At 41.3% G+C, this 15,398-nt stretch overlaps 1 long non-coding RNA gene across 1 annotated transcript; it reads left to right on the forward strand.

The window, feature by feature from the left end:
- Positions 1-797: 797 nt before the first annotated feature.
- LOC107648967 (uncharacterized) lies at positions 798-3,094 on the forward strand. Its single transcript, XR_001625910.2, has 2 exons — positions 798-866; positions 2,927-3,094. It is a non-coding gene; the product is annotated as an uncharacterized LOC107648967 (long non-coding RNA).
- Positions 3,095-15,398: the final 12,304 nt, after the last annotated feature.

The following is a 15,398-nucleotide window of genomic DNA, read 5'->3' on the forward strand; positions in this document are numbered from 1 at the left end:
GCCATAAAGTATGAGGAACAGACGATGTAAAAGAGGGAGGAGGGCAGCTTGCATAGCATAGGAGAAGGGACAGGAAGAGCTTCCCTAATGCCTCTGCTAACAGCTGGGCTTTCTTTTGTTCAGAGAAACCCAAGGAGGGCCAGAGAAATGGCTAGCTGCAAATACAACGCTCGTCACGTGGTCCCACGTGAACAGCTCCAAGAACACGAGGACACCTGTCAAGACAAAACTGGTAGGCAAAACAAGAGGAAGATTATAATGTTGTGGTAATAGATTATAGGCAAGGGGAACTTTCTCTTGGCTGAATAAAAAAAGCTTCTCTTCCCTAAGTTGTGAGACAACTAGGTGGCACAGTGCTATCCCAGTGCTGAGCCCAAAGTCAGGAAGACTCATCTTTCTGAGTTCAAATCCAGCCTCAGTGGCTTATTAGCTGTGTGACCCTGGGCAAGTCACTTAACCCTTGTTTGCCTCAATTCCTTCTTTGTAAAATGAGCTGGAGAGAAGGAAATGGCAAATCTACTGGTTTGGTTTGCCAAGAAATCCCCAAACAGCATCACAAAGTCAGACATAACTGAACAACAACTTCCCTAGCGCAAAGCTCAAAGTTAAATTGAGTCCTGGGAACCATGATTCCCCTTTAAGGCTAGATTTGAATTCTAAAATTTGAAAAAGAAAATAAAATAAAGAGTCTCACTTAACCCTGACACATCCCAGGCAGGACATTTAACCTTACTAAGTGGTATCTGGTCTGTCTTAACTTTCAGATCCTTCTAATGCTCTGAAATGTCTTCCCTTAGATTTTTAATCTGACAGAATTACAGGCAGCTCAAACACAGGCTGATTCCAAAGGCTGAAATGGGCCACAGGTAAGCAGCAGCCACTGGCGCAGGCTGAAATTGGTCTTCAGGTATGCTTCTGACCCTCTGATTCTTGGTTTAAGTCAAATGGAAATGAAAGCCTTGGAGTGGAGAGAAAACAAGTTGATCAAGTTAGAATCAGATTAAAAGTTCACTGGCCCTAACGGGGAAGAACTGTAAATCTGAGTCATTCTCCAGTCAATTTCAGATGCTTCTCCTATCCTCTGACCAGGCCTAGGAAGCAAATTTGCTAGTGAAATCCTGTCTTGACAATTTGGAATTATGCACCAAAGGGTTATAAAACGCTACCTACCCTTTGAGCCAGCAGTACCACTACTAGGTCTCTATATACCAGAGATGTTTTTTTAAGGAAAAGGTTTTACATGTACCCAAATATTTATAGCAGCTCTTTTTACGGTGGCAAAGAATTGAAAATTGAGGGGATGCCCATCAACCAGGGAATGGCTGAACAATTTGCAGTTTGATTGTGAGGAGGAATGCTATTGCACTATAAAAAGAGCAAGAGGCTTTCAAAAAGGACTTCCATGAACTGATACAAAGTGAAGTGAGCAAACCAGAAGAACAATGTACATAGTAATAACAATATTATACAATATTTCAACTGTGAATGGCTTAGCTATTCTCAGGAATACAATGAACCAAGACAACTCCCAAGGACTCAGGATTTTTAAAAAATGCTTTCTACCTCCACACAAAGAATTGATGGGGTCTGAGTGCAAACTCTTTATTGCTTTATTTTTTTCTTGGGGTTTTATTTTTTGGTTTGTGTTTTCTTTCATAGTATGACTAATATGGAAATATGTTTTGCATGACTACACATCTATAACCTATATCAAATTGCTTGCCTTCTCAAGGAGGGGGAAAGGGAGGGAAGCAAGTAATTTGGAACTCACAATTTTTCAAAATGAATGTTAAAAATAGTTCTTACATGCATTAGAAAAATATTAAAAATAAAAGATGTAAAAGCAGAAAAGAAATAAAATTAAGAATAAAGAAATCCTGACTCTATATTAACAGTAAGATAATTGCCATATAAATTATCTATAGAACCTTTCAAATAATGCCTATCCACAAACTTTAGTTTCCTTCTTGGAAAATTACTAAACTACAGGATTTCTAAGGTCTTTTCTTAGCTCTAAATCTAGAACCTTATGGAAAAACTAGTAAAGGGCAAGAATGGGGCCTTTACCACTAGAGAATGTTATTGGAAACTCTCCCAAATATAACTTAGGAGAAAAGAATCCCTAGTCCTAAATATTTTATTGCCTAGAACCAGTTCTTCCCAAGGTGAACTTTTTTCTTCAGAAATTTCTCCTATAATGTCTTTCTTCCAAGAGGTAAGGAGATATCAAGAAAGCAGTTTGAGTTTAGTGTAGGGTTCCTTTCCCTTTGAAGAACTATAAAAATGGCCTAGAGACAGGAGGTCCTGGGTTCAAATTGGCCTCAGGCATATCATCGCTGTGTGATCCTGGACAAGTCACTTTACCCCCATTGCCTATCCATTACGGCTCTTCTGCCTTGGAACCAATACACAGTATTGCTTTCTAGGGCAGAAGATTGCTTAAAAACAAGTGTTGAAATTATTAGAACTTTAAACTAAGAATTCTAGAAAATGATGACCTAAGATAGTGACATCAGTTTGGCTTCTTTCCTAGCTTAGTACATAGGTTTTGCCTAAAAGCATTTTAGCACTCAAAGTATCCAAAAGCAAAGCTTTGTCATTTTTAGTAACTACATTTTTCCCAATTACAGTAAGAACAATTTTTAACATTCATTTTCTCTCATTCTGAATTCCAAATTCTCTCTCTCCCTCTCTGAGGTTTTAGATGTTGGTGATTGGGTCAGGGTGGGCCTAATCAAAATGATGACAAACTCCCTAATCCAGATCTTTAAGAAGAATCTGCTTTTTGGTGTGCATGTGACTATAATCCTTGGGGAGAAATTCAGCACTCAGCATCATGCCTGGCACATAGTAGGTGTTTAATAAATGTTTGTTGAATGATTGAGAAGTATCCATCTGACATTTTTATTTGTCTGTATCTATATAGGGGAAAGTTACCAGGTGAAGAACCAGCAGAAAGAAGGCTTTCCATGTTTTTTATTATTGGTTTTAACATTGGATTGTCAAGTTTTAATCAGTTAACTGTTTAAATGCCACTGTTGGCATCTTAAACTGTTTTTAACACTTAATAAATAAATGTTCTCAGTATGCCTCACTTTCAGCACTAAGTCTTGTATCCTACCATCAAATTAACCTCCCTTGACAAGCATTCTTACTACCTGAACCTTCAAAATCCTCTTTTATATTTAAGCCTAGCTCTTTAAAATATTTTTTGTGGCTCAACAACTTTTCACCTTTCTCATCTAAATCTTGAAAAAACCTCATTCAGAGACTGTCCGGTCCAAATCCTGCCCCCTCTCCAAAGCCTCCCGCCTCCAAACCTCTAATTGATTCCCAATACAAGGGAAACTTAGCCCTGGAACTTAGAAGTGGAGGCTTATCCCAGCTCTAAGACAACTAAACTTCTCTCTGCTTGTGTTAGCTGGCATCTACTGCCCTCTAAGTCTTGCACATTGGTGCTTCTTTTCAACTCCAATGAAAAAGTGAAGCAAATATCTCTTTCCTATGTATGTGGTCACCTCTTCCAGTCTCTAGAGGGCCACAGATCCTCCCCTCTGCACCTTTTCTAAGCTCGGGATCCTTTGCTCCTTCCACTGAACACTGAAAACCATAGCAGTGGTTCCAAAGCCCTTTCTCACATGGATCATCCATTTCTTTGGCAATGGACCTCTTGATGTGGTCTGGTAGACTTCGGATTTTAGCCCATGCCTTTATTCCTCTTATCCTCCTCAGTAACCCAGTAGGCATTTAATATGGATATTATCCCCATTCCACCTCTCTAGAGATCACTTGTGTACTCTGTTAAGTGACTTGCCTAAAGTCACAAAGCTAGTATTCAATGTAGGTTCCCAGATGGCAAATCTAATGCTTTTTGCAATGTCCTATTCTTCTGCCCTGGTTACCTACCTATAAATGTAACTTTGAGATCGTGTTTGTGTTTTTGATGGCCATGCCATGATGTAAACAAAAATCCCCACGTCTTTTTCACATGAGTTGCTATTAGCCTGGGTATTCCAAACATAGCCCCATCTTGTACAATTTCTTTTGGGGGCATTTAAATCAAATTGTAGAAACTTATCCCTATTGCACTTCTTTTGTTAGATTTAGGCCATTTCTCTGCATCCCAGGGCTCCCAGGCTCTTTATTATCTGAAATTTTGAAAGGACTACTAACTTGATGGCATACAGGTTCCTTATTGGGCAGCTAGGGGCACAGTCAACAGAACACTAGGAATGGAGTCAGAAGACCCATCAATATGAGTTCAAATCTAGCCTCAGACACTTACTTAGATGGGTGACCCTGGGCAAGTCATTTAATCCTGTTTGCCTCTGTTTCCTCACCTGTAAAATGAGCTGGAGAGAAAAATGGCACACCACTCCAGTATCTCAGTCAAGAAAACCCCAAATGGGGTCCACAAAGACACAGACATGCTTGAATAACAACAAAAGGACCCTTATTGCACTAGATGTCTGGGCTGAGCAGAGAGCAACAGCATTAGTTTAGATTTAAGTTCTAATAATTTCAACACTTGTTTTTAAGCAATCTTCTGCCCTAGAAAGCAATACTGTGTATTGGTTCCAAGGCAGAAGAGCAGTAATGGATAGGCAATGGGGGTAAAGTGACTTGTCCAGGATCACACAGCGATGATGTGCCTGAGGCCAGTTTGAACCCAGGACCTCCTGTCTCTAGGCCATTTTTATAGTTCTTCAAAGGGAAAGGAACCCAACACTAATTAGAAATTAGAAATTTGATGTTGATGACTTATTTAATGCTCCAGCTCTAATCACTTAACCAGTTAAAAATCCACTACTGTGGCATAATTCATAGCTATCTAGTAATTACAAAGAGGCAATATGGAAAGGCGAATTGAGAACCAGTCTTGAAGGCAGGAAGATGAAGACATGCTCCTATTCCCCTCCTTCAGATGCTGGCTGTATTATCCTGTGGAACTTTCCAGGCTATAAGTCGCAGAGAAGACACCTACCTGCTTTGGTACAAGCTGTTTCGGCATTCCCTATATGGATGATATCACAGGTTCAAACTATTGCCAATTTTTACTTTTTAGAACAGAAAGGGGCTTTCTTCTACTTTGGTTCCTCATCACAAAGGCTACTCCCAAGCCTCAGACCACCAGGTTCTGTCAGCATATTTCAAATCTAAAAGGTATATGCTGGCCAAATGGTTTTAGGAAATACTGTTCTGCTATATAATTATCAGGATGCTTTTTGCAAAAATTTCAATTGGAATAAAAAAAAGCAGTTAATTGAGAAAATGATTGCAGCAACTCTCTCTAAAGGTCTGCTATCTAATACACCTAGGGATTGCCAAAAAAAGATATCAGGTGCCATTTTCCCAATGGATGACTACTAAATGCTGGATTTTGCTCACCCACAGCCATTGACAAATAATACGACCAATAATCAAAAAAGTGGAATCTACACCAATCAGCAAGATTTATTAAACACTGATTATTTTCCAAGCCCCATTCTAAGTGTTAAGGATACGAAGAAAGAGCAAAAACAGCTCCAGAAGTTTATATTCTAAAGATCAATATGAATAGGCATGTGCAACATAACATTCAGAATAGATGCAAATAAATTAGAAGGGGAAAGCACTAATAAATGGGGGTGAGGGCTGGACTAAGAAAGATCCCATGTAGAAAGGGGCATTTGAGATGAGTTTTGAAGGAAGCCAAGGTGTCTAAAATGTGGAAGCTGAGTAGAGGAAAGCATTCCAAACATGGGAGAGAGATAGTACAAAGGTAGCTTTGTGGTAGATAGTGTGAAAGAGCAAATAAGTCAATTAAAGCTGGGTCACAGAATTCATGGTGGGGAATGAGATGTACAGATAATGGAAAAGTGAGGCAGTTAAATAGGACAGAAGATGGAGAGCCAGGCCTGTAGTTGGGAGGACTTGGGTTCAAATCTAGCCTCAAATACTTCATATCATCACTATAGTGATCCTGGGCAAGTCACTTAACCCTGTTTGTCTTGCCCTTGTCCTTTTGTCTTATAGTTGTTCCTAAAAGTAAGGGTTAAAAAAAAAAAGAACAATGGAAAGATATTAAGGGATCAGTTTATGAAGAGCTTTTATTGCCAAACAAATTAATATTTGATTCTGGAGGAAATAGGGAGCCACTGAAGGTGTTTATAGGTAGGGTAATGATGTGGTCAAACCTATGTTTTAGGAAAAATCACTTTAGCAGCTGGGAGGAGGAGGCTTTGGGTGTATATGAACACTTGGGCAAAAGAATCCAGCAAGGAGTCTAGGAAAGAGGTGAGCCTAAATTACAGAAGAGGCTGTGTGCCCTCAAACAGGGGCAAATGTACAAGAAGGGAAAGGATGCAAGAGATGTGAGGGTAGAAATGGCAAGATTCAGTAACTGAGTAAAGGGCACAGGAGCTGAGGATGACACCAAGATTGTGAACCTGGTGACTGGGATGAAGGTGGTCCCATTGACAGTAACAGGGATGGTTGGAGGAGGAGTGAGTCTGGGAAGAAAGATAATGAATTCTGTTTTTTACATGTTGAATTTGAGATGTGTACAGGATATCAATTCGAAATGTCAAGCAGGCCTGGGATTTTGAGAGAAAGACGGGCTAGAAATAAAAATTTGGGAATGATAAACATAGAAATAATTGAACTCATAGGAGCTGATGAAAGAGTCAGCTAACAAGCATTAATTAAGCTCCTACTGTGGGCTAAGCAACTAAAAGGAGAGGAGAGAGGCAGATATCCACTAGGAAGAAAATCACATGAATGACAGGTTATGTTTTGACTTTCTGCCTGACTGACTAGAGGTTTCTCTGAGGAGTTCTCAGATTTCAAGATAGTCATCCTGATGTTCGTCATTAAAGTCAAAAAGGTTTTCATTGGAGTTTTTTGTCATTTACATTTTATTTTTTATTTTATTACACGATATGTGTGTTAGCAATACAATGATTTAAAAAGCCAAGTAATGTGCACTTTAACTCCACATTTTTTTCAATAAATACTCCCCATTCATTCCCAATAGCAGAACTATCAATAGCATCCCTACCCTATTAAGGCAGTACTTGTACTTTTTTTAGTAGCAAAATGACATAGTATATTTTTACCATTCCTCTCTGGGAGTGTGGTTCAGTGCCAGAGCAACACTACTAGATAGTAATAAGTTACATTGAAATAAATGTGCTGTATTATAGCAGAAATATTCTTTTAAAAATTAATCTGTCCCTCCCCTTATCCTCTCATCATTATGCAAAAGGAGGAGAAAAATCTTTAAAGACGCAAAGTCCAGCAAAGCCAATTTGCACACTAACCAGGTCCAAAAAGATCTACATTTTTCCATATCTTAAGTTCATCAACTCTAGATGAGGAGGTTTAGTCATCACTATGTTTTGAATATCTAAGTAGCAAAAAAGGTATGAACAACACAAGTTTGGTTTACAAGCTTGGTTTCTTTCTAGTTCTATTACTTTTTTTCAAAAGGAATGTCCTAATCTTGAAGGTAGCTTAGCCTTTTTGGAAGCATAGAGCACAAAGTCTTCCACTGTTAGAAATATTAATAAATAATATGCTGGCCTCAGACACTGCCTAGTTGTGTGACCCTGGGCAAGTCACTTAACCCCAACTGCCTAGCCCTTATCACTTTTTTGCCTTGGAATCAATATTTAGGAAGGAAGGAAGGAAGGAAGGAAGGAAGGAAGGAAGGAAGGAAGGAAGGAAGCAAGCAAGCAAGCAAGGAAGGAAGCAAGCAAGCAAGGAAGCAAGCAAGCAAGGAAGGAAGGAAGCAAGGAAGGAAGCAAGGAAGGAAGCAAGGAAGGAATATGGTGACAGTGTTCTGATCTTTCTTGAATAGAAGGCAATTTTGGGAAAGGAATCTTAATAACCAAAGACATCTTTAGAGAGAGTTTATCTTACTTATGGTGGCCAAACTAAGAAGAAAGCCATCTTTCTGTTTAATTCAATTAAGAGAAGAATCTCTCTACCTTCCTACAATAGAGATCGTCTTGGAGCCAGATTTCAGATCTATCTATGACACTTTACTGGCTGTGTGCACTGGGAAAGTCACCTACCTGTTGGTGTCTCCAGATAACCCTCAAAGTCTATAAATTGCAGAGAAGTTGGTAGCTTTACATAAATAGACTGAGTTTCTTCCTCCTAGAGTTCTCTGTTCCAGTGAAATCACTTTTAATCTACCTTTGACCTAAATGCAAGGGGAAAACTTAGAAGATGGAATTGGTTTTAAGAAGATATTTTCCCCCCAAAGGTGATCCAGCATTAATATAAGTATTGATGTGTTTGCTAAATCAGAAACTCTAACTTAAATTATGTATCTTTGTTTGACTTTGTTGTAGAACTTGACAGATGTGGGCTAAAATGTAACTTTTTTCTTCTACAACATTGTAGAAAAGAAAAGGATCTGGATTTCAGTTCCAGCTCAGATGCTTCCTCTCTGTGTGACCTTGAGCATCTTTGCAAGAGCCATTAACCACATCCAGAGAAAGAACTGTAAGGAAAAACATATGATCAATCGCATAATTCAGTGGGGATTTGATTAGGGTTTTGATGTTAAAAGATCACTCTATTACAAATACGAATAACATGGAAATAGGTTTTGAACAGTGATACACATATAACCCAGTGGAACTGCTTGTCAGCTCCAGGAGGGCAGAGGGAAGAGGGAAGAGAAAAATCATAACTCATGTAACCATGGAAAATAGTCTAAATTTTTTAAAAAGGAATTTAAAAAAAAAAAAAAAAAGAAAAGAGGGATTAGAACAAATGGCTTCTAAAGTTCTTTCCTGTTCAAAATCTCCAGTCTTGGGGTTCTTCCCTTCTGTACAGGGCTGTGTGTTTGAAGGAAGGGTGGGATGGGGGAGGGGTACCAATGTTGCCAAACTGCCTTTTTCAGATTTATTTTTAATTTTTTTGTCCTAAGAAATGAATGGTGGAGGGGAGATGAGGTATTACAAAATGAAGGTGATCGAAAGACAAAAGATTTCAACTCTTTTTTAAAAATGTCCTAACAAGAGGCAGTAGAAACTTGGGATAAATAGAAATATGCTGAATTATCTCTTTAGCTTCCAGACTAGACTTTATTAACAGGTCTTTGAGTGCTGTGCTTAGCACATAGCAGGAGCTTGATGAGTGTCTATTTAAACAACTCTTACCTTCTGTCTTAGAATTGATACTAAGCATCAGTTCTAAGAAAGAAGAGAGGAAAGTTCTGGGCAATTGGAGTTACATGACTTGTCCAGGGTCCCAAAGCTAGAAAGTGTGAGGTCACAGTTAAATCCTGACTTTAAATCCCATCTTCAGGCTAGGCTCTCCATCCATTGAGCCACCTACTTGCGCCAGTAAATATCTATTGATAACTTGATTGACCCCTTGTTGATTTTATAGAGGAATCTTTTTCAAGGAAGGATCAGCATAGTTGTTCCTTGTGATGTCCCTTATAATTCTGGGTGGCCTTCTGTCCTTGGAGCTCCAAGTATCTGCCTCAGCTATTTACTAGCTACGTGACCCTAGGCAACACATCTCTGGGTACAGTTGTCCTCAGCTGGGAAATTTGGATAACAATAGCACCTAGATCAAAGAGTGCTGTGCAGATCAAATGAAATAACGAATGTAAAGTACTTTACAAATTCTAAAGCTTATAAAAATGTGAGCTACCCAAGGAATTGTAGAAAAAATTGCTAGCATTCATATAGTGCTTTAAGGTTTGCAAAGTTCAATGCTTACATTATCTTATTTGACACTCACCACAACCTTGTCAGTTAGGTACTGTTCTTATCCCCATTTTACAGATGAGAAATTGAGTCTGAGGGAGATCAAGAAATTTGCCATCTGAAGTTCCATTTGAACTCCTGCATTTCTTACTCACAAAGTCCAGTGCTTTAAAAACCTTTAAAAACAATACTATATTTTCTTCCTTTAAAAAACAATACTATATTTTATATGCAAAGTATTGGGGTCTAACAGATGGCAAACTAGGCATTAGCCTACCAAAGTCCATCCACAATTCTTTCGAAGTTCTTGGTTACCAATATCCTGCTTCCCAAGCAGAAAAACCTAGGGGGGGAAGCATCAAATAACTAACTGGAATGTCTCGATTATCAAGTAGTCTTAAGCCTATTTCCAACTATGATGCTTCCCCAAAACAAAGGGACTTTGAGGCTTCTGTCCCTTTATGAATAGGGTGAACTGTGTAGAAAATTACTGGGGGTGGAGGGGGTTTAGGAGTGGGGGGACAACATTATTTACATCCTAGACACATACCAGAGCTTAATCCATTGGTTCCATGTCATTACCCACAAAGCAGTTGGCTCTGTCTCAGTAGGCCTTTTTTATGGGTTCTATAGGCAGCTGGACTGCATCAACAGGGAAAGGAAAGAGTCAAAGTGATTTGGTTTCTTCTTCCCATGTATCCCCTTACAGGACACTTAATAATGGGCTTTGCATTTGCTGAAGCTCATGAGAAAAAATACCTGCGTCCTCTGGAGAGAGCAACCATTGCATAAAAGTTATTTTTAAATGGCAAAAGAATAGACACTCAGAAATGTGTTTCTGACTGTCCAGTCAGTGAGAGACCAGAAGAAAATGAATAATAATGGTTGGCATTTACATTGCACTTTAAGGTTTGCAATGCCCTTTACACATTATTGCATTGATCCTTACAACCATCCACTGAGTAAGATCTAGTTTTACTGATGAGGAGACTGTCAGATTCACATTAAGTGAAATGCCCATAGTAAGTGATGGAGGCAGCATCCAAACCCAGGGCTCTCCTGACTCCGGGTCTAGTGTTCACTTGTTTGATTGTACATTCCCAACAGAAGAGAATTTCTGATCATTCGTCTGTTATAAGAAAATGAGCAGGAGGGGATGCTGCAAAGGAAGAAGCAGGAAGGTTCCAGAATTCTGGAGAAGTGACAGGACTGTTCTGGAACCTTCCTGCTTCTTCCTTTGCAGCACACCCCTTACTTATTTCTATATCAGAGCAGAGAGGCTGGTTGATTGTTGTCCTTCAGACTTGAAGAGGATCGAAGGACATCACTCCCTTGGGGTGAGCCTGTACTCTGTCTCACTATGGCTGGTCAGACCAAAATGAGAAGGTGAGCACAAATAGCCCATGTGGACATTTGGGATGGAGATCTCTCTGACTTTGCATACTCGCTTTTCTTTTGAGCTACTAACTATTCTGCGTTGCTCGTAGAGCTCTGCACTTTTCTGATTCACAGCATGCCGGACAGTCCTGTGCCAGTATCTCCCATGTCTCATAATCAATACCAAACGGCTTCAGAGAGACCCTGAGGGAGATGCGGGAGACCTTGTATCATGTCTTCTGGTCCCTGAGTGAGTTCTCCATAAAAAGAGGTTTTTAGGGCAAATGTTTGATGGGAGTTCAGCTTTCTGCAGTGGAGCTCGAGAAAGGACCTCAGTGTCTAGTACCTAATCTTGCCAGGTTGTCTTCAAAGTCTCCCTAAGACAATTCAAATGGAAGCGATTCTGTTTCCTGGCATGGCGCTCGTATACCATCCAGGTTTCATGCAACAATGAGGTCACCACAATGGCTCTGTAGACCTTCAGTTGAGTAGACAGCCTCATCCTTATCTCCTACACTTCCCTTCCAAATCTTTCAAGCACTGAGCCAGCTCTGGCAATTCACACATCAACCTCATCGTCTGTGCGCATCCCTGAAAAGTGTACTGCCAAAGTAAGTGAACTTATCCACAGAGTTCAACATTTCTCCATTTGCTGTAACCATATGGATGGTGCAGTGCTGGCTGGTGTTTCCTTGGTGCTGTCGAGTCAACATTAGCACAAGCAGAAGGGAACACACACACATTTGGTTGTGTCTCAGTCTCAAAAGCTGAACTGAGTGTACAATAGTCTGCAAACAGAAAGCCACGCACCAACTCTCCCTCCTCTTTAGTCTTGACTTGTAGCCTTTTCAAGTTAAATAGTTTTCTGTCCGTGTGGTAGCTAATCTCAGCACTATTTTCATCATTGAAGGGGATGCCAGGGCAGGAGCAAAAAGGAGAAGCTTGCAAATTTGTACAGCACTAGGAGTGAGAATATTGGGAAAGAAGTGAGGAAAGGCAGCTGAGGTTAGAGACAAACCCCAAAACTGCTTTCTCTGGGGAGGACAGAAATAAGCCTCTCTTCCCAGCCTCCTGGGATCATACCAGAAGACCTCCACGCTGTACCTTACTGCCTTCCATGCTATGAACTAGATGAAATTTGTCTTTAATCCCCTTCTCTTTTCCCCCTTCCTTCTCTGGGATGTTTCCTGCCTTCCTGAAATACCCTTCTTTTCCTAAACCTTCTTTCCAGTTCCCAAATAGGTGTCTATGGTATTCTCAGCTGTCAGAGCCAGAGAACTGGAGCCAGGAGACCTCAGTGCTAAACTTGTCTATCACCTACAGTCTGTGAAAATGGATACAACCCCCTCCCTAAGCCCCAATTCTCTAATCTAGATAATGAGAATAACGCTATGTACGTGATCTACCTTGCAAAGTTATTGCGAGGCAAGACCTTTATCAAATTTAAAGCACTACAACATATAAATTGTTACTATGGTCCATTATTCCTTTCTAAAAGAGCTACCTGGCTGTGGTATGCTTCTAACTAGAGCATGGATAGGAAGCTATCTACTCTGGGGTCTGCCCTCCCCCATCTTCAAGGGGGATCATAATTCCCACTTTTGTGTAGCATAGAGAAAAGACCATAGATATGCCACTAATAGCCTTTCAGGGGAGGACCAGGAACTTTCAGGAAGCCAAGGAGTTGCTGGTCCTTCTATGGAGAAAGAGTTTACCTAGACACCTAGCATTGGCCAGCGCAGGCAAAGAGAACAGAACAGCAGGAGACCTCAATCAGAGGGGGAAATGGCTTGCTTAATGACATCGCCGAAGGCAGGAGCTGTCCCAGACCCCCATTCGCCCTAGCCACATGGGTTCCCTCAGGTATGCCCTGCTGTGCATTTTCCCTTGTGTGTGATCCCCACATGTGTATTCCTTCCCCTCCCTCCCCTCCTCCTACTAGGGGTATGATTACTTGTAAGAGAGTGAGCCCTTCTATGTACAGAAGGAATCTTTTTTGCCATCTCTATTGTTTAAATGTCTTTCACTTTGAACTTTGTTCTCTGGTTGGCAGATAAAACATCTGTGTGGGGGCAGCTAGAGAGCTCAATGGATTAAGAGCCAGGAGGTCCTGGGTTCAAATTTGACTTCAGACGCTTCCTCGCTTGGTGACCCTGGGCAAGTCACTGAACCCCCATGGCCTACTCCTTACCGTTCTTCTGCCCTGGAACCAATACACAGTATTGATTCTAAACTGGAAAGTAAGGGTTAAAAAAAAGAAACATAAATGTGGGCGTGTGAAGCAGGGCTTTTAGACTGCAAAGGGAGACATGAGATCAACCTCTGGGTACAGTGGGATTTGGGGGACTGTGATAGGTTGGTACAACCAGCGCAGCCAAACGACTTACGGCTGCCAATTTGCGCCCGATTCCATCATCGGAGAGGAAGAGTGGAGGCTCTTGGTCAGCTATGGTCTTGGGATCCGAGTTCCATTGGATTCTGCATGGCGCGACGATGCCGAAATGCACACGAAGCCCACGTTGAGCCTCTGTGACTACGATGGGCAGTCGGGAGAACAGGGGCATTCACCGTGTTCCCAAAAGCCCCCCCTTGGGCACAGGCTTCCCGGCAGACTCTCTTCCCACTTGCAACTCTTCCTTTGGCTCCGTGCGCTTGGGCACCTCCCTCCAGTTTCCCCATCTTCCTCATCCTCCTCAGGGAAGGACCAGCCTAAGGGGGATGGGCTGGGAGCATCTTCCCTCCTGTGAGTCGTTATCACATCCATTAGGTACAAGCGCTTTCAATACAGTGGGACCAGCCATCTGGCCTCCAGTGCCGTCAATGCTTCTCTGATGTCAGAAGCATGGCACTGAAGCGAGCTTCATTGGCATGTCGGTCCAGACGCGCTTGAAGTTCTCGCCTGTCTGTCTCCTCCAGCTTGGAGGTGAAGCACTAGCTGTGAACTGAATGCAGATGCCCTAGACGAGGACTGCTGATCACACTTGGGGTGCCGTGGGCTTGTGGATTGAAACAGCCAGATTTTCTTTGCCTCCCTATCTGCCCCTTCTCCTTATCTGCAGTCCCCCAGCATCTCTGGGGCAGGGACTTCTGATCGTGGCAGGCCCAGCCTACCTTCAGCCGTCTTTCATCTGCAAGGTCTGTTTGAACCTCCCTGGAGTGAAAGCATATGGTAAGACTAAAAAAGGAGAACACAAAGAGAGTTAAAAACACAAATCTGAATGTGAAAGTGCCAACAAGGAACCAAACACAGGCTGGCATCTATGGATTCCAGACAGCTCTCCCTATCAGATCAAGTCAAAAATTAAACCCTGCACAGCCTGCCAAGTCTGTGACTCCTTAGAAAACCCAAAACAGGATTTCGTGGCTCCCTGGAAACATTCGATCCCACTGAATGCAGAACCTGCCGGGATAATCAGTGGAATCCACTTCCGGGGGTGACCATGAATCATGTTGCCAAGGAAAGTAACCAGCAGGAATCAGATTCAGGTTTCCGGTTATTATTTAGCTGGCTCCAAGAAGGGCTGTTGTATAATTTACTTGACCACTCCCCCCCCCCCTTTAAAATACAGTCAGCTCATCCAGTCAGCACAGCAGGAACCTCAGATAAACCAGGTATTGAACTTTCTGGGTTGGAAAAGGAATGAAAAAAAGAATATAAGAATAGATACTTTAGGAACTGTTATTTTAAAATCTCTGCTGAAAGACAGACCCAATTTTTTTTTCCTCTAAGAGCTGAGACGGTGGGGCTTGTTCACCGGGGCTAAATGGAACTGCTTTATCAGTTGAGGATTCTGTCACCCTGATGAGACATTATTGAATTCAGTCAAGCCTGGCTGCGTTGTTTTCCTTTTTTTTTCCGTAGCTATTCTTTCTTCAGAAATTTCAAACTGCAGGAATCTGAATGAATAGTACTTATGGGTCACAGAGTAACAGTGTCAACAATTTCACAAAGATTACTGCAATTTAAAGCCTGAAAAATCTTCAGCATCTGGGGACAAATCATACAGGCCTATACAGTTGAAGCAGTGATAAAGGAAGTAGCTAAGGGCTTCATGAGGGTTGGATTTAACTGGGTTCCTTTGGGGGGGGGGGGGAACAATTGTTTTAAAATATCTAAAGATCAAAAAAATGGCTGCCAAGAATAGAGTTATATATTTTTAATGGTTTGGGTTAAAGCTACCATGAAGCTTTCAGTTTTAGCAATTATCTTTCAAGTAACATACTAAAAGCCTCTTCTCTGGCAACAGACACCTCTCATGCCCCCTAGTCAGAAAGAAGAACAAGCTTTACAAGCTTAGGACACAGCAT

The sequence above is a fragment of the Monodelphis domestica genome, chromosome 5 (assembly GCF_027887165.1).
Source record: "Monodelphis domestica isolate mMonDom1 chromosome 5, mMonDom1.pri, whole genome shotgun sequence".
In the NCBI taxonomy this organism is placed as follows: Eukaryota; Metazoa; Chordata; class Mammalia; order Didelphimorphia; family Didelphidae; genus Monodelphis; species Monodelphis domestica.